Genomic DNA, 18807 nt, shown 5'->3' on the forward strand with positions numbered 1-18807 from the left:
GAGGGTGCGGATATTAATTCGTCCCATGCCACTACGGAAATACACCTAAGCTAGTAATCGGCTTGTTGTGCGCTCTAAATACTAAAAAAAGGAACTTCGGAAAAGAAAATCTATGTTAGGAATTCCGTGCTACTTATAAAATCCTTAATTGTTTTCCATGCCACGCCCCTAAGTTGGTTCATGTCTGGTATTGTGACCCCACTTAAGTGCCGGTATCTGTTAGACGCGAAAGCCGGACAACGACAAAGGAATTGCTCTAACGTCTCATAATTTTCCCCGCTTGCTCTACACATGCTATCACTTGCCGCACCCAATTTACATAAGTGAGCTCGAAGTCCTATGTGTTCCGTTATGATACCAATAGCTATACTGACCTCCTTCTTGCTTCCTTTCAGTATTAGCCTCGTTTTCTCACGATCTGGATCCCCCATAAGATTTTCGCAGTCCTACCGACGGTTTCGCTGTTCCACAATGTTGCATGCGCATTCGTCGCCCACTCCCTTAACTCGGACTGCGTTGACCCGAAAGGCTTCGGGTTTACTAAGTTTACTGACGGCAGTTCTCTGGCCTTCACCGCCAAATCGTCTGCCCATTCATTCCCCCTTACTCCGTTATGGCCCGGCTCCCAAACTATGCGGATTTTTCCATCCTCGGAGAAGGCGTTAATCTCCTTCCTACATTCCTAGACTGTTCGTGATCTTACCGTCCTGGTTGCAATTGCCCTCAGGGCAATTTTATTGTCCGTAAAGATGTTTACACTCATCGTCCTCGCGTTAGCACCACATCACCTCACGCATTTCATGATCGCCCGGATCTCCGCCTGCAGGACCGTATTATGGCCAGGCAGTCTAAAACAGATCTCAGTCCCTGTGTTTTCAATGTAGACTCTCAGGCCTACTCTGTCCTTTAGCTTGGATCCATCCGTCTAACATGATCTTCCAGATGACAATACAAGGGTTCCGCAAGTTGAAGACTGTGCCGATGGCAGCAGTGCCCCGCACTCGACCTCAAGGTTCATTTGAGGTGTCCGATCTGAAACCTCTTCTCTTCCTTCCGCAATGGTATAAGCTGCTCCCATCCTCAATCCATTGTCCCATCGCCTTAAGTCTCATAGCCGCAGTGGCTGCCTCACACTTAATCTGTATGTCAATAGGCTGGATATCTAAAATAGTCTCCAGGGCACTAGTGGCACTGTACCTCATCGCTCCGCCTATGCCAAGACAACATGTTGTATTGTCCTTAAGTTGCACTTCTTCTCCATCGCAGTCCACCAAACTTCTAAGGCGAAAGTAAGAATTGGTTTAATCACGCTCCTTTAGAGCCAGTGAAGTATCCTCGGATTCAGGCCCCATTTCGAGACTACGGCCCGTCTACACAGTGCCCAACATCTGTGTGCCTCCTCAGAAAACGGTGCTGAATGTGACACTTCCAATTCAGTTTCCTGTCCACAATCGTGCCTTGTGCCACTTTCTCCCTTATATTTGTGTCATCGGATACATAACCTGTTCCTTAGCATATGGTTTATCCAGTCTCTAAGGACCGGGTCCACCCGGTGCCGGTTTAAGGATTGAATCAGTGTGTCAATGCATACCGCCAGTGTGTGAGTTTTAGCATCGAAGGATCTTTCTATCTTATGCCCAACCTCGTGCAGGGAAGTCTCCACTAACCTTCCCTTGACGTAGGCTTGCTGTTTGTATTTGAGCAGTTCGCAAATGTTCTACTCTTTATCATGGTGTCCACAATACGTTCCATGGCTTTGAGTAGAAAGGACGTAAGGCTTATAGGTCTGTGGGTATTAACTGCTTTGCCGGGCTGCGGTATAAATACCACCCTTGCCACCTGCCAGGGTTTCGGAGTCTATGCAGGTCCTAGGCACGCCGGAAATTTTCCATCAGGTCCGAGTTACTTAAAAGGTTTGAAGCTCGTCAAGGATTTCTTCAATATAAATTCCGTAATTATAAACCTTCGATCAACATCACAATTCCAAGTTAACTGCAAGTCCGGCCCTGTTAGTTTGGCTGTTGCTCATGCCCAAAAATTGTTTGCAAGTTATTGTTGCTGTTTTGTGCATCATCTCAATTTTACTACCTGCCTAAGAATCTAAGTTCGCATGCACTTTCACACACACGCCTACGCATGTCTGTCTGGTCGCTGTCTAGCCGCTGTCTGTTCCATTAGATTGGGGATGCACGTTAATGTATGTGTGCGTGTGTGTACATAAACCTTTTTTGTACATGAAGCCTTTTTTTATACATAAAAGCAGTTGCATTTTTGGTTGCAATTGCATTTTTAGCTTTGCATATACTTACTAGTCTTTCTCGTTAGCAACAAGCAAGTCAATAAAGTGGTTCAATTCGGAACTTAAATTAGTTTGAAAGTTTGTTGTTGTGTTTTATTTTTTCGGATCAAAAAGTCTGTAAAAACTATTACAGACTCAAACATTGGTGACCCCGACGTGATCTACTTGGTGATCACTAGAAAAATATTATCAACTCGGATAATATTTGTTTTATATTCAAAAGTTGTTTGTGAAAAAGTTTAAATTGCCACGAAAAAATATGCCAGACACAGAGCCTACCAACAATACAAGTGATGGCGGAAATTCAAAAAATTTATTGCCCTACATGACAAAAATTGCATCAATGCTGAAACAGTTGGGAATGTTGAAAAAATCCCTTACAACGGCGCAGCTTAGTGAATATGATGAGGCAGATTTGTCCGTCCGTCTTGACTATGTAGAGCAGATAGGCGCCTCATTCGAAGAGGCTCAGTCAGCATTGGAAGAGATGGTAACGGCCGAAATGGAAAGTGAAGAAAGGATGAAATTTACCGCCTTGTATTTGGATGTCAAGGCCAAATTGACTCGACAGATGAATTCCATCCGTAGATTGGAATCAAATCCCCGGTCTTCGACTGTGCGCCAATTTTCTGTTGATGGAGGTCCATTTTCTGAAAATTCATCCTCGACACGCAAAACACGCCTACCAGAGATCCAGTTGCCAAAGTTTGGTGGAGCTTATGCTGATTGGCCGAATTTCTTTTCACTGTTCTCAACAATTGTCGACAGCAGCGCAGAACTAAGTGACCTGGAAAAATTCCATCATCTGCGCTCAAGCTTAACAGGTGCCGCCTTGGACACAATTTCATCGTTGGAGCTAAACGAAAGAAATTATATGGAAGCGGTAAAATTGTTGAAGAATCGTTTTGATAATAAATTGTTAAATTTTCAGACCCATATAAAGGCCATTTTTTCGCTGAAAGCTGTGGAAGTTTCCCCAGCCATTGGTTTGCGCCAGCTTAGTGACAAATTTAATTCGCACCTGCGAGCCATGCAGACGATTGCCAGTAGAGACCAAATTGCAGATGGGCTCTTAGTATATTTAGCTGCCACTAAAATGGATAGAGATTCCCAAATTAAGTGGGAGGAGAGTCTGGCTGTGAATGAATTGCCGTCGTGGCAGTCCATGTCAAGTTTTTTAGAGCAAAGATGTCGTATGCTGGAGAACTTGGAGAATTCCGTGGTTTGTGCCGGCTCTATTCAGCAAAACAACAAAAAGCAATCATTTAAAAATCGCCACGTACATGTGGCCTCTGGAAGCTCTTCTCCTTTGTGTGCTTTTTGTGATTCAATGGACCACTACATTGTCAATTGTCCACCTTTCAGCAATCTCTCCCCATCTCTTCGTTTCAAAGAGGCAAAGCGTTTGAAATTGTGCCTCAATTGTCTTCGGAAGGGCCATGTGTTAAAAAAGTGCAATTCGGGCTCTTGCAGGCAATGCTCTTCAAAACACCACACAATGTTGCATATGGACCAAACGCCGTCAGCCCAGCCATCTGTTGTAGTGGAACCATCTATATCCCAATCAGTTCTTGTTTCGTCAGCTGATTCATCTGGAAGGTCAGCAACCACGGGTGGAACCGTCCTGTTGGCAACAGCTATTGTCCTCGCCAAAAACAAGTTTGGGAATTTTGTGCCGTGTCGAGCAATTTTGGATTCTGCATCCCAGTTGAACATGATTGCAAATCGTTTTGCAAAGACTCTTGGCTTAAATTGTAATCGAGTCTCAGCCACAGTTTACGGCATAGGTGATGGAAGTATGCTGGTTGAAAAATCTGTTGATTTGGTTGTGAAATCATGCCATAGTGATTTCACCACTTCGTTCGCTGCCATGGTGGTACCAAGCATCACTGACTACAAGCCAAAAATAAATCTCGATGCCTCCAACTGGAATATGCCCAAGAACATTCAATTAGCAGACCCTGCATTTAACAAGCCGGATCATATCGACATGTTAATTGGTGCCGAATTGTTTTTCAATCTGATGTCAGTGGGGCAAATAAAAATTGGTGTCAACCTCCCTGTTTTACAAAAAACATTATTCGGCTGGGTCGTAGCAGGTGGTAGTTTTCAGCCATGTAAATCCTGGTCACTTGCTGTGTCGTATTCCGAGCTTGAGGAAGAAGAAGAGAAGCTTTCAACCGTCGTCAAATCCTTTTGGGAAATCGAGACCAACTTTGTTTATGATGAATCCAGATCTGACAATGAACTCTACTGCGAAAATCATTTTCTAACCAACTTCGTTCGTTTGCCTTCTGGGTCATATTCTGTTCGGCTGCCGCAAATCGAAAGCAGGGGTGTCTCATCACTTGGTGGTTCATATCAGCGTGCATTACAACGTCTAATGTCTTTGGAAAGAAAGTTTCGTCGGAGTCCAGAAATAAAGGCTCAATATACAACTTTTATGCGTGAGTATGCCACATTAAGCCATATGTCGTTAATCTCGCCACAGGTACCCGAATCGAAGTACTACTTGCCACACCACTGTGTCCACAAGTTGGACAGCACATCGACCAAACTTAGAGTGGTTTTTGATGGATCGGCAAAAACCGCAACTGGGCTATCATTAAACGATATTTTGCATTCCGGCCCTACCATACAACCAAAGCTGTTCAATACCTTGGTGAGGTACAGGTTCTTTAAGGTGGCCCTTAGTGGAGACATTTGTAAAATGTACAGGTGCGTTCGAGTGTCACACCCTGACGATTACCTCCAATGCATTCTGTGGCGAGAGAACGAGGCGGATGATATCAAAACCTATAAACTGAACACAGTCACCTATGGTACAAAACCCGCTGCATTCCTGGCTATCCGTGCAATGCATCAACTTGCAATCGATGAAGAAGAGAACTTTCCACTGGGTTCCAAAGTGGTTCGACGTGACTTCTACGTAGATGACATGCTTTCTGGTGGCAATACCATAGCAGAGGTCGAAGAGATAAGGCATCAAGTAACAGCTTTGCTTAAAAAGGGCGAATTCTTGATTCGCAAGTGGTGCTCCAATGATCCAGATGCCCTACGGGATGTTCCTGCAGAAGACTGTGAAACATTGTTAAAATTTCATGACGGTACAGATGTCACCAAAACTCTTGGGCTCACTTGGGATCCCCAGAGTGATAATTTCATTTTCTCTTTTACCCCCATTGATGACTGGAAGGTGGTGACAAAGCGGTCCATTTTATCTTCGATTGCCCGCCTTTACGATCCATTGGGTTTGATTGGTCCAGTCATTACAAAGGCAAAAATGTTTATGCAGCATCTGTGGAAACTCAATCTTCAATGGGATGAAAGCTTGCCTCAATCACTACATTCATTGTGGATTGAATATATTTCGAAATTCGATCTGATGCACCGTTTCACATTTCCACGGCATGTTTCAATGGCGTCGGCATCATTGCAGATTCATGGTTTCTGCGATGCCAGCTTGGCTGCTTACGGCGCATGTGTCTATGTGAGGTCCCAATTCAACAGCGTCATTAAATCTGAACTTCTGTGCTCTAAATCGAGAGTTGCCCCATTGAAGACGCTCACTGTACCAAAACTCGAACTTTCAGCTGCATGCCTTCTAGCTGAGCTGATTGATACTGTGGTGAAATCTCTAGATTTTCACTGTGAAATCCATTGTTGGTCCGATTCGATGGTGGTGTTGTCCTGGCTTCGAGAGCTGCCATCCAACTTCAACGTTTTCGTTGCCAATCGAATTTCTCGAATTCAGTCATATGGGACTCGAATTACCTGGCACTACGTTCCAACAAAACTCAATCCAGCAGACATCTTGTCGAGAGGTGCGACACCTGGGGAGCTACTCCATTCATCACTGTGGAAAGGTGGTCCAAACTTCCTGCTGAATGAAGCATCAAACTGGCCTGATACTGCAAGTTATGTGGATGACTTACCTGAGCGTAGAAGACATGTATTGTTGACGACCTCTCTTACTGATTTGTCGATACAGTGTAAGTATCGCAATTCTTTTTTGAAAATGCAACGAATTTTTGCGTATGTTTCTAAATTTGTATATTCCAAATTGAGTGCCCATACCGAAGTATTAACCCCTGACGACATTAGAGCTGGTACTCGCCTCCTGGTTAAAAACATTCAGCTTGTACATTTTTCTGAGGAATACAAGGCGTTGAAATCAGATAAGGAAATTGCATCGTCTAGCAAGTTGTATTCGTTGGCACCTATTATTGATGAGTTTGGGTTAATTCGAGTTGGTGGGCGTCTCCAAAACTCAACCCTGGACTTTGATGCTCGTCACCCCATTATTCTGCCCAAAAAGCATCCGTTTACTGCATCAATGGTGATGCATTTTCATCACAAGCTACTTCATGCCGGAGCTCAGTGTTTGCTGGCTGCAATTCGACAGCAATTTTGGCCAATTGGAGGACGAAAGCTGATAGCTTCCATTATTTCGAAGTGTGTCCGATGTTTTAGAATGAAGCCGAAATTGCTCCAAAACGTCATGGGAAATTTGCCTTCAGACCGAGTAAGGCCAAATAGAGCCTTTCATACAACTGGAATCGATTTTTGTGGGCCATTCTTTTACAAGTCGGAGGTGAAGAGCCGCCCTCCTGTGAAATGCTATATTTGCATATTTATTTGCTTTTCAACAAAGGCAACCCATCTCGAGGTTGTCCAGGATTTATCAACACCTTCATTTTTGTGCTCGCTTCGACGCTTCGTTGCCACGAGAGGCAAACCCAAAACGATTTGGTCAGACAATGCATCAAATTTTGTGGGCGCAAAAAATGAGTTGGATGAATTAAAGCAGATGTTTTCGAGGCAATCACATCTAAATGCCATTCATGATCAATGTCTTGATGATGGCATTGATTGGAAATTTATTCCACCCAGATCCCCACATTTTGGTGGCCTCTGGGAAGCGGCTGTAAAGTCTGCTAAATTCCATTTTTATCGAGCAGTTGGCCTAAACAAACTTACTTTCGACGAGCTACGCACACTAGTCTGCCAAATTTCTGCAATCTTAAACTCTCGTCCATTGTGCCCGCTCTCCGAGGACCCTGAGGACCTAGATGTATTGACGCCTGGCCATTTTTTAGTGGGTGGTCCACTTATTTCAATACCCGAGCCGAATATGTCATGGATAAATTTCGGTCGTCTCAACAGTTGGCAAAAGGTATCGGAATTGCAACAGATTTTTTGGAGAAAGTGGAGTACGTCCTACCTAACGCTGCTACAAGAGAGATCCAAATGGCAGGCTCAAAGTGACAATATATCTGTTGGTGCCATGGTCGTAATAAAAGATGAAAATTTGCCCCCACTAAAGTGGCAAATGGGACGAGTGGAGGAAACTATAAAGGGCGAAGACGGAATAGTTCGAGTGGTGAATGTTCGAACAAGTAGCGGAATCTTTAAGCGAGCCATAACCAAACTAGCCGTACTGCCGATAAGTGAATCAGTTGAAGCCCCAAGACCTTCAACGGGGGGAGGATGTTAACTGCAAGTCCGGCCCTGTTAGTTTGGCTGTTGCTCATGCCCAAAAATTGTTTGCAAGTTATTGTTGCTGTTTTGTGCATCATCTCAATTTTACTACCTGCCTAAGAATCTAAGTTCGCATGCACTTTCACACACACGCCTACGCATGTCTGTCTGGTCGCTGTCTAGCCGCTGTCTGTTCCATTAGATTGGGGATGCACGTTAATGTATGTGTGCGTGTGTGTACATAAACCTTTTTTGTACATGAAGCCTTTTTTTATACATAAAAGCAGTTGGAAGCTCTTCTCCTTTGTGTGCTTTTTGTGATTCAATGGACCACTACATTGTCAATTGTCCACCTTTCAGCAATCTCTCCCCATCTCTTCGTTTCAAAGAGGCAAAGCGTTTGAAATTGTGCCTCAATTGTCTTCGGAAGGGCCATGTGTTAAAAAAGTGCAATTCGGGCTCTTGCAGGCAATGCTCTTCAAAACACCACACAATGTTGCATATGGACCAAACGCCGTCAGCCCAGCCATCTGTTGTAGTGGAACCATCTATATCCCAATCAGTTCTTGTTTCGTCAGCTGATTCATCTGGAAGGTCAGCAACCACGGGTGGAACCGTCCTGTTGGCAACAGCTATTGTCCTCGCCAAAAACAAGTTTGGGAATTTTGTGCCGTGTCGAGCAATTTTGGATTCTGCATCCCAGTTGAACATGATTGCAAATCGTTTTGCAAAGACTCTTGGCTTAAATTGTAATCGAGTCTCAGCCACAGTTTACGGCATAGGTGATGGAAGTATGCTGGTTGAAAAATCTGTTGATTTGGTTGTGAAATCATGCCATAGTGATTTCACCACTTCGTTCGCTGCCATGGTGGTACCAAGCATCACTGACTACAAGCCAAAAATAAATCTCGATGCCTCCAACTGGAATATGCCCAAGAACATTCAATTAGCAGACCCTGCATTTAACAAGCCGGATCATATCGACATGTTAATTGGTGCCGAATTGTTTTTCAATCTGATGTCAGTGGGGCAAATAAAAATTGGTGTCAACCTCCCTGTTTTACAAAAAACATTATTCGGCTGGGTCGTAGCAGGTGGTAGTTTTCAGCCATGTAAATCCTGGTCACTTGCTGTGTCGTATTCCGAGCTTGAGGAAGAAGAAGAGAAGCTTTCAACCGTCGTCAAATCCTTTTGGGAAATCGAGACCAACTTTGTTTATGATGAATCCAGATCTGACAATGAACTCTACTGCGAAAATCATTTTCTAACCAACTTCGTTCGTTTGCCTTCTGGGTCATATTCTGTTCGGCTGCCGCAAATCGAAAGCAGGGGTGTCTCATCACTTGGTGGTTCATATCAGCGTGCATTACAACGTCTAATGTCTTTGGAAAGAAAGTTTCGTCGGAGTCCAGAAATAAAGGCTCAATATACAACTTTTATGCGTGAGTATGCCACATTAAGCCATATGTCGTTAATCTCGCCACAGGTACCCGAATCGAAGTACTACTTGCCACACCACTGTGTCCACAAGTTGGACAGCACATCGACCAAACTTAGAGTGGTTTTTGATGGATCGGCAAAAACCGCAACTGGGCTATCATTAAACGATATTTTGCATTCCGGCCCTACCATACAACCAAAGCTGTTCAATACCTTGGTGAGGTACAGGTTCTTTAAGGTGGCCCTTAGTGGAGACATTTGTAAAATGTACAGGTGCGTTCGAGTGTCACACCCTGACGATTACCTCCAATGCATTCTGTGGCGAGAGAACGAGGCGGATGATATCAAAACCTATAAACTGAACACAGTCACCTATGGTACAAAACCCGCTGCATTCCTGGCTATCCGTGCAATGCATCAACTTGCAATCGATGAAGAAGAGAACTTTCCACTGGGTTCCAAAGTGGTTCGACGTGACTTCTACGTAGATGACATGCTTTCTGGTGGCAATACCATAGCAGAGGTCGAAGAGATAAGGCATCAAGTAACAGCTTTGCTTAAAAAGGGCGAATTCTTGATTCGCAAGTGGTGCTCCAATGATCCAGATGCCCTACGGGATGTTCCTGCAGAAGACTGTGAAACATTGTTAAAATTTCATGACGGTACAGATGTCACCAAAACTCTTGGGCTCACTTGGGATCCCCAGAGTGATAATTTCATTTTCTCTTTTACCCCCATTGATGACTGGAAGGTGGTGACAAAGCGGTCCATTTTATCTTCGATTGCCCGCCTTTACGATCCATTGGGTTTGATTGGTCCAGTCATTACAAAGGCAAAAATGTTTATGCAGCATCTGTGGAAACTCAATCTTCAATGGGATGAAAGCTTGCCTCAATCACTACATTCATTGTGGATTGAATATATTTCGAAATTCGATCTGATGCACCGTTTCACATTTCCACGGCATGTTTCAATGGCGTCGGCATCATTGCAGATTCATGGTTTCTGCGATGCCAGCTTGGCTGCTTACGGCGCATGTGTCTATGTGAGGTCCCAATTCAACAGCGTCATTAAATCTGAACTTCTGTGCTCTAAATCGAGAGTTGCCCCATTGAAGACGCTCACTGTACCAAAACTCGAACTTTCAGCTGCATGCCTTCTAGCTGAGCTGATTGATACTGTGGTGAAATCTCTAGATTTTCACTGTGAAATCCATTGTTGGTCCGATTCGATGGTGGTGTTGTCCTGGCTTCGAGAGCTGCCATCCAACTTCAACGTTTTCGTTGCCAATCGAATTTCTCGAATTCAGTCATATGGGACTCGAATTACCTGGCACTACGTTCCAACAAAACTCAATCCAGCAGACATCTTGTCGAGAGGTGCGACACCTGGGGAGCTACTCCATTCATCACTGTGGAAAGGTGGTCCAAACTTCCTGCTGAATGAAGCATCAAACTGGCCTGATACTGCAAGTTATGTGGATGACTTACCTGAGCGTAGAAGACATGTATTGTTGACGACCTCTCTTACTGATTTGTCGATACAGTGTAAGTATCGCAATTCTTTTTTGAAAATGCAACGAATTTTTGCGTATGTTTCTAAATTTGTATATTCCAAATTGAGTGCCCATACCGAAGTATTAACCCCTGACGACATTAGAGCTGGTACTCGCCTCCTGGTTAAAAACATTCAGCTTGTACATTTTTCTGAGGAATACAAGGCGTTGAAATCAGATAAGGAAATTGCATCGTCTAGCAAGTTGTATTCGTTGGCACCTATTATTGATGAGTTTGGGTTAATTCGAGTTGGTGGGCGTCTCCAAAACTCAACCCTGGACTTTGATGCTCGTCACCCCATTATTCTGCCCAAAAAGCATCCGTTTACTGCATCAATGGTGATGCATTTTCATCACAAGCTACTTCATGCCGGAGCTCAGTGTTTGCTGGCTGCAATTCGACAGCAATTTTGGCCAATTGGAGGACGAAAGCTGATAGCTTCCATTATTTCGAAGTGTGTCCGATGTTTTAGAATGAAGCCGAAATTGCTCCAAAACGTCATGGGAAATTTGCCTTCAGACCGAGTAAGGCCAAATAGAGCCTTTCATACAACTGGAATCGATTTTTGTGGGCCATTCTTTTACAAGTCGGAGGTGAAGAGCCGCCCTCCTGTGAAATGCTATATTTGCATATTTATTTGCTTTTCAACAAAGGCAACCCATCTCGAGGTTGTCCAGGATTTATCAACACCTTCATTTTTGTGCTCGCTTCGACGCTTCGTTGCCACGAGAGGCAAACCCAAAACGATTTGGTCAGACAATGCATCAAATTTTGTGGGCGCAAAAAATGAGTTGGATGAATTAAAGCAGATGTTTTCGAGGCAATCACATCTAAATGCCATTCATGATCAATGTCTTGATGATGGCATTGATTGGAAATTTATTCCACCCAGATCCCCACATTTTGGTGGCCTCTGGGAAGCGGCTGTAAAGTCTGCTAAATTCCATTTTTATCGAGCAGTTGGCCTAAACAAACTTACTTTCGACGAGCTACGCACACTAGTCTGCCAAATTTCTGCAATCTTAAACTCTCGTCCATTGTGCCCGCTCTCCGAGGACCCTGAGGACCTAGATGTATTGACGCCTGGCCATTTTTTAGTGGGTGGTCCACTTATTTCAATACCCGAGCCGAATATGTCATGGATAAATTTCGGTCGTCTCAACAGTTGGCAAAAGGTATCGGAATTGCAACAGATTTTTTGGAGAAAGTGGAGTACGTCCTACCTAACGCTGCTACAAGAGAGATCCAAATGGCAGGCTCAAAGTGACAATATATCTGTTGGTGCCATGGTCGTAATAAAAGATGAAAATTTGCCCCCACTAAAGTGGCAAATGGGACGAGTGGAGGAAACTATAAAGGGCGAAGACGGAATAGTTCGAGTGGTGAATGTTCGAACAAGTAGCGGAATCTTTAAGCGAGCCATAACCAAACGGCGTACTGCCGATAAGTGAATCAGTTGAAGCCCCAAGACCTTCAACGGGGGGAGGATGTTAACTGCAAGTCCGGTCCTGTTAGTTTGGCTGTTGCTCATGCCCAAAAATTGTTTGCAAGTTATTGTTGCTGTTTTGTGCATCATCTCAATTTTACTACCTGCCTAAGAATCTAAGTTCGCATGCACTTTCACACACACGCCTACGCATGTCTGTCTGGTCGCTGTCTAGCCGCTGTCTGTTCCATTAGATTGGGGATGCACGTTAATGTATGTGTGCGTGTGTGTACATAAACCTTTTTTGTACATGAAGCCTTTTTTTATACATAAAAGCAGTTGCATTTTTGGTTGCAATTGCATTTTTAGCTTTGCATATACTTACTAGTCTTTCTCGTTAGCAACAAGCAAGTCAATAAAGTGGTTCAATTCGGAACTTAAATTAGTTTGAAAGTTTGTTGTTGTGTTTTATTTTTTCGGATCAAAAAGTCTGTAAAAACTATTACAGACTCAAACAGACAATACAAGGGTTCCGCAAGTTGAAGACTGTGCCGATGGCAGCAGTGCCCCGCACTCGACCTCAAGGTTCATTTGAGGTGTCCGATCTGAAACCTCTTCTCTTCCTTCCGCAATGGTATAAGCTGCTCCCATCCTCAATCCATTGTCCCATCGCCTTAAGTCTCATAGCCGCAGTGGCTGCCTCACACTTAATCTGTATGTCAATAGGCTGGATATCTAAAATAGTCTCCAGGGCACTAGTGGCACTGTACCTCATCGCTCCGCCTATGCCAAGACAACATGTTGTATTGTCCTTAAGTTGCACTTCTTCTCCATCGCAGTCCACCAAACTTCTAAGGCGAAAGTAAGAATTGGTTTAATCACGCTCCTTTAGAGCCAGTGAAGTATCCTCGGATTCAGGCCCCATTTCGAGACTACGGCCCGTCTACACAGTGCCCAACATCTGTGTGCCTCCTCAGAAAACGGTGCTGAATGTGACACTTCCAATTCAGTTTCCTGTCCACAATCGTGCCTTGTGCCACTTTCTCCCTTATATTTGTGTCATCGGATACATAACCTGTTCCTTAGCATATGGTTTATCCAGTCTCTAAGGACCGGGTCCACCCGGTGCCGGTTTAAGGATTGAATCAGTGTGTCAATGCATACCGCCAGTGTGTGAGTTTTAGCATCGAAGGATCTTTCTATCTTATGCCCAACCTCGTGCAGGGAAGTCTCCACTAACCTTCCCTTGACGTAGGCTTGCTGTTTGTATTTGAGCAGTTCGCAAATGTTCTACTCTTTATCATGGTGTCCACAATACGTTCCATGGCTTTGAGTAGAAAGGACGTAAGGCTTATAGGTCTGTGGGTATTAACTGCTTTGCCGGGCTGCGGTATAAATACCACCCTTGCCACCTGCCAGGGTTTCGGAGTCTATGCAGGTCCTAGGCACGCCGGAAATTTTCCATCAGGTCCGAGTTACTTAAAAGGTTTGAAGCTCGTCAAGGATTTCTTCAATATAAATTCCGTAATTATAAACCTTCGATCAACATCACAATTCGAAGATTCCGGTGTCTCTGTCAGCCCCGTCGTATTCTGTGGAAAATAGATTTTCATCAAAAGCCTCAAAATGTCCTCCGTTGTCTCTGCTCTCACTCCCATATCGTCTACTAAAGTTTCAGTTTGGACATGGGTTTTTGAGATAATTTTTTTATCTTGGCGGCGTTATTAACGCTGTTGACCTGTTCGCAGGAAAGTTTCCAGGAGACACGTTTTGCTGCTCTGGTAATCTTATTGTATTCCTTGAACTGTGTGTAATACACAACCCAATAAACTTCCGCTTTTTTACGACGTGCTCTGTTAAAAAGTCTGCAGACATCTTTCCCAATATTGCGAATCTCCAGGGAAAACCCAGTCATCCAGGGTTTTTCTTGGGCTGATTCCCGAAGAGAACAACTATCTTCGAAGGATCCCACCAGTGCAGTCGTAATCCTGTTGACATTTTCCCCAATCTCTTCTATGCTTGGACAATCTAAATTATATTAAATAGGTAGCGGTGTTACCAATATTAAGTGTTATTAGGTCGTAAGTATTCAAGAACTCTGCTAGGGCTTGGCCCCGCTTATTGGTGTTGGTACTACCCCACGAAATGTGGTGAGAATTCGCATCGCACCCTATTAGTACCTCATTTCTAGTCTGTTTTGCTTTCCTCGCCAGCAGTTGCAACTCCGACGTGGATAGCGGTGTCGGAGTGTCGAAAGGTAGATAAAGTGATGCCAGGTATGCTTCACCTCGACAAATAACGTAGGACAAATAACGTAGGTCCTCGGCCGAGTACCAGTGTTAGCATAGAATAATTGGTAGTTGATATGGTTCAGTCCAGCAACTTTGGAACAATATGAATCTTGCCTTTGGTGATTTTCTCCATCAAAGTGTGTGTAGCAGTCTCGCTTCGGTGAAAGTTTTTCTGGATTTCCTTAACCATTGGTCCTCTTTATAAAGTCGGTAATGGTTCCATCGTAGGGTCCCTGTTCGTTAGGCTGTATTCAGTTTCCATTCCCTCTACTGCCTGATGTACAGGGAACTTTGGCTATGTTAATTTTCCAAATCTTAAGTAAATGGGCTTCTTGGGAGTAAGTGATGGTACCATCGTCGGCTCCCTGTTCGTTAGGCTGCATTGAGACTCCTGTTTCATTATTAGGATCTTGACCTATCCTAGTCTTCCGAATTTTGAAGTCGGTGATGGTTCCGTCGGCAACCTTGCTCCCGTGGTGCGCTATGCCTTTAGTCTAAGCCAAAATCGTCAAGGAGACTTGATCAATGCCAACTACAAGGAGAGGTTCCTTCGTCCTTCTCCTCCCTGTGGAAGACTTCCCACTTCTATGCGACCAAACCTTGCTTTTGCTTGCCCAAGAATCCCAACATGCCTTCCGTCGCCAGTTTACTGCCCCGTCCCTTGATGAAAACCGTCGCCTTTGTAAGCTGGGGGATGTCCATCTTTCTCACCAGGTCGATCTTTGCGCCTTCCCAGGGAGCGGGGATACCTCTGACGAGCTGTTTGACGGTATCAATACATTCCGCCGCCGCAAAAGGCAGCGTAAAGATGTAGTCAATAAAGAGATGGTAGGTGTTGATTTGTCCTTCTCGGGTCTTTTCCATGTGAATATCTGGTCTAGGATGGATTTACCAGGTTAAAAGCCGCATTGATAGGGCCCAATTATGACTTTAGGTTTAAATCTTTTACACAGTAAGCTCGAGAGTATCTTGTATGCGATGGGGAGGCATATTAAAACTCTGTATTTGCCACATTCCGTCTTGTCATCTGTCTTGTGTACGGGACATAGTATGTTGATGTTCCAATCATCGGTCTTCTAGCCAGATCGCGCAGACAAGCTATACGCCTTAATAGTTTGTCGACTCCGGTCCTTAATAGTTCAGCGGGCAACCCGTCGGCTCCTGCTGCCTTGTTGTGCTTTAGGCGGATCACAGCTACTTGGACCTCATTCTAATTAGGAGGTAAACATTCTACACCATCATCATGGATTGGTTCTGCGGTATCCTCTTCGCCGCCAACGTCGGACACTAGCAGCTTGTTAAAACGTTCTTTCCATATCCTCAGCACACTATCTATATCAGTTTCCGGATTTCCTTCTTTGTCTCTACAGGAGGATGTGCCATCGGTTTAATGTTTGATTCCTTGGTAGATTTTCGGACTTTATTCTGATTCCTGTACATCTCAATTCGCTCACACTCACGTCTTGCCATTTCCTTTTCTTTTTACGGAATAGACGTTTCCCCTCTCTCCTAATATCTCTCCTACATCTGGCGTTGCTACGGATTGCAGGGTTGCTCTGTGTGCCGCATTGTTGGGGGAGTCTTCCGGTACCAAAGTACGGATTTCGCGGCATTTTCCATGGAGTGGGCAATGGTTTGCCACTGCGCCGTTGTATCATCGGGACTAGGAATGATTTCGTCAACCAGTTGGGAGAGTCGAGTGGAGTATGTCGTTGCCATCTGTTGTGTTTGCATCTTTTCATTGTCTAGCTTCCGTGCATTGTCGGATTGTTCTTTTCTCGCCATGCTCAGGCGGGTGCCAATCTTTTTTGTAACAAGGTAATGATACGAATCTAATATGTTTGCTCTTCGGATCGATCGTACATTTAACACGCTGGATGAATGCCTTCCATTTATTACAACATGATCAATTTGGTTTCTTGTGTTTTAATCGGGTGACAACCATGTGGCCTTGTTAATCCTTCGATGTTATAATCTGGTGCTGCTAACTACCATCTTTGCCGCGGCGAAATCTATTTGCTTCTTCGTGTAGGCTAAATTTTCCGACTGTTGGACCAAAAATATTTTCCCTTTCTTCGCATTAAAATCTACCAGAACGATATTAATATCACGGGCGGGCAGCGGTCGTATTCTTTCTCTAGGCGCTCATAGAAAATATAAAGAAGCAGTCGAAAAACTCTTTTTTTAGCAACTATTATTAGTTGGGTTATCGAACATTCACGACAAAACAAGTTTGAAAAATTTCAAAAATATAGTTTTATATCAAGTATGGAGTGTGCACTTTTTCGATCCGCTTCGCTTCCACTTCGGGAAAATTTAAGTTAGTATATCGATGATCGGAGAAGCCATGTTAATCCATTACTTCCTTGTCCTTCCGTTTAATCTTCCATCTTCTATGGAAGCTGGAAAAAGAATCAGATCTCCCGAAGAGCATAACACTGCTAAAATGCTGAAGAAGAAAAAGAGCTCCCCGCTTTCAAGTACTCTGGGAAAATCAAGCCAGTCATCCCGCAATGGAAACTCCAGACAGTGTCCTGCGGCGGTAGACAAAGTCGGAATAGGAACAAAGGAAGCGCGCACGGCCCCTGAGTTTTCATGGAGAACTTCCAAAAGGAGGCCACATCCACCACGGAAGGAGAAGATGGTCGCTAAGAATGGTACAGAGCTGCCCTCTTACGCCAGGGTGGCAAGGAAGCAAAACAGAGATGGGCTGACTTATGCAGTCATAAATTTCGGCAGTGCATCCGATACGATTCCACCAGGTGCTAAGTGGAGAACCTGTTTAACGATCGGATTTTTGAACATGTGTGGAACTCTGTAGAGGGTCCACCCATACAAATGATTAGCTGCGAGTATAGAGGGGACATCTTTACGCAGCGTTTTGCGTCGGCGTAATGTATTGATACCGTCAAACAGCTCGTCAGAGGTATTCACGCTCCCTGAGAGGGCGTAAAGCTCGACCTGGTGAGAAAGATGGACATCCCCCAGCTCGCAAAAGCGACAGTCTTCATCAAGGGACGGACAGTAAATTTGGGACGGAATGCATGTTGGGATACTTGGGCAAGCAAAACCAAGGTTTTGTCGCAGAGAAAAGGGAGTGGGAGGTCGTCTACAGGGAGGAGAAGAAGGAAGGAACTTTCCTTGTTGTTGGCATTGATCAAATCTCCGTGACGAGTTTGGCGAAAGCTAAAGGCATGGCGCACGACGGGAGCAAGGCTGTCGTTTTCAAGATTGGGAAGACTAGGATAAGCAGAAATCCTCATATGGAGATATCAGGCCGTGACGTGGCAGGTGACTCAATACCGCCCAATAAACAGGGGGCTGACGGCGAGAGAATCACGGTCTCTCTCAATATTGGAAAGACTAGGGTAAGCAAAGATCCTAATACTAAAATATCATGCAATGCAGTGGCGAGATACATAACACAGCCTAACAAACAGGGACCCGACGACGGACCCATTACTGACTTAAAGATTCGGAAGAGTAGGATAGGTAAAGATCCTAATATTGAAACATTAGGCAGTGCACCAACAGGAGTCTCAATGCAATCCAACGAACAGGGAGCCGATGATAGTACCATCACCTACTCCCAAGAAGCCCATTTACTTAAGATTTGGAAGACTAAGATAGGCAAACGCGATGACATCAGGCAGTGCAGTGAAAGGAAGGGCAATGCAGTCTAAATAACGAGGAGCAGACGATGAGATCATCACCTACTCTCAAGATGCCCATTTATTGGAGGACCAATGGTTGAGGGTAAACCTCCACCGGAGCGAGACTACTACACACGCTCTGAGGGAGACAATCACCAAGGGCAAGATTCATTTTGCCTTAATCCAGGGGTCATGGATGACCCGGAACAAAGTTTCTGGACTGATCCATATTAACTACCAATTATTCTATGCTAACACTGGTACTCGGCCTAGTACCTGCATTATTTGTCATAAAATTTGAATTATATATTTTCCCCAGAGTTTTCAACGTCGGATGCAACAGTGATGAGACAGGGAGATGGTGGAGCATGCCTGGCATCACTTTATCTGCTTTTCGACTCTCCGACACCGCCACCCACGTCTTACCTACAACGGCTGATGAGGAAAGCAAAAAAGACAGGAAACGAGGTATTAATAGGGTGCGATGCGAACTCTCAACACATTTCGTGGGGTAGTACCAACACTAATAACCGGTGCGAAGCCCTGGCAGAATTCTTGAATACTAACGAACTTATAACACTTAAAATGATAACTTTGTTAATAGGAGGTATTAGATGTGACGATATGTTCGCAAATCTAAACGATGAGATTCAGGATTGGA

The 18807-nt window shown here is 44.4% G+C and overlaps 1 protein-coding gene across 2 annotated transcripts in view; it reads right to left on the bottom strand.

The window, feature by feature from the left end:
- Positions 1-18807, bottom strand: part of LOC106084241 (protein unc-13 homolog 4B) — a 151003-nt gene that overhangs the window by 8750 nt on the left and 123446 nt on the right. The window lies entirely within an intron of this gene.

Source organism: Stomoxys calcitrans, chromosome 2, assembly GCF_963082655.1.
Source record: "Stomoxys calcitrans chromosome 2, idStoCalc2.1, whole genome shotgun sequence".
Lineage (NCBI taxonomy): Eukaryota > Metazoa > Arthropoda > Insecta > Diptera > Muscidae > Stomoxys > Stomoxys calcitrans.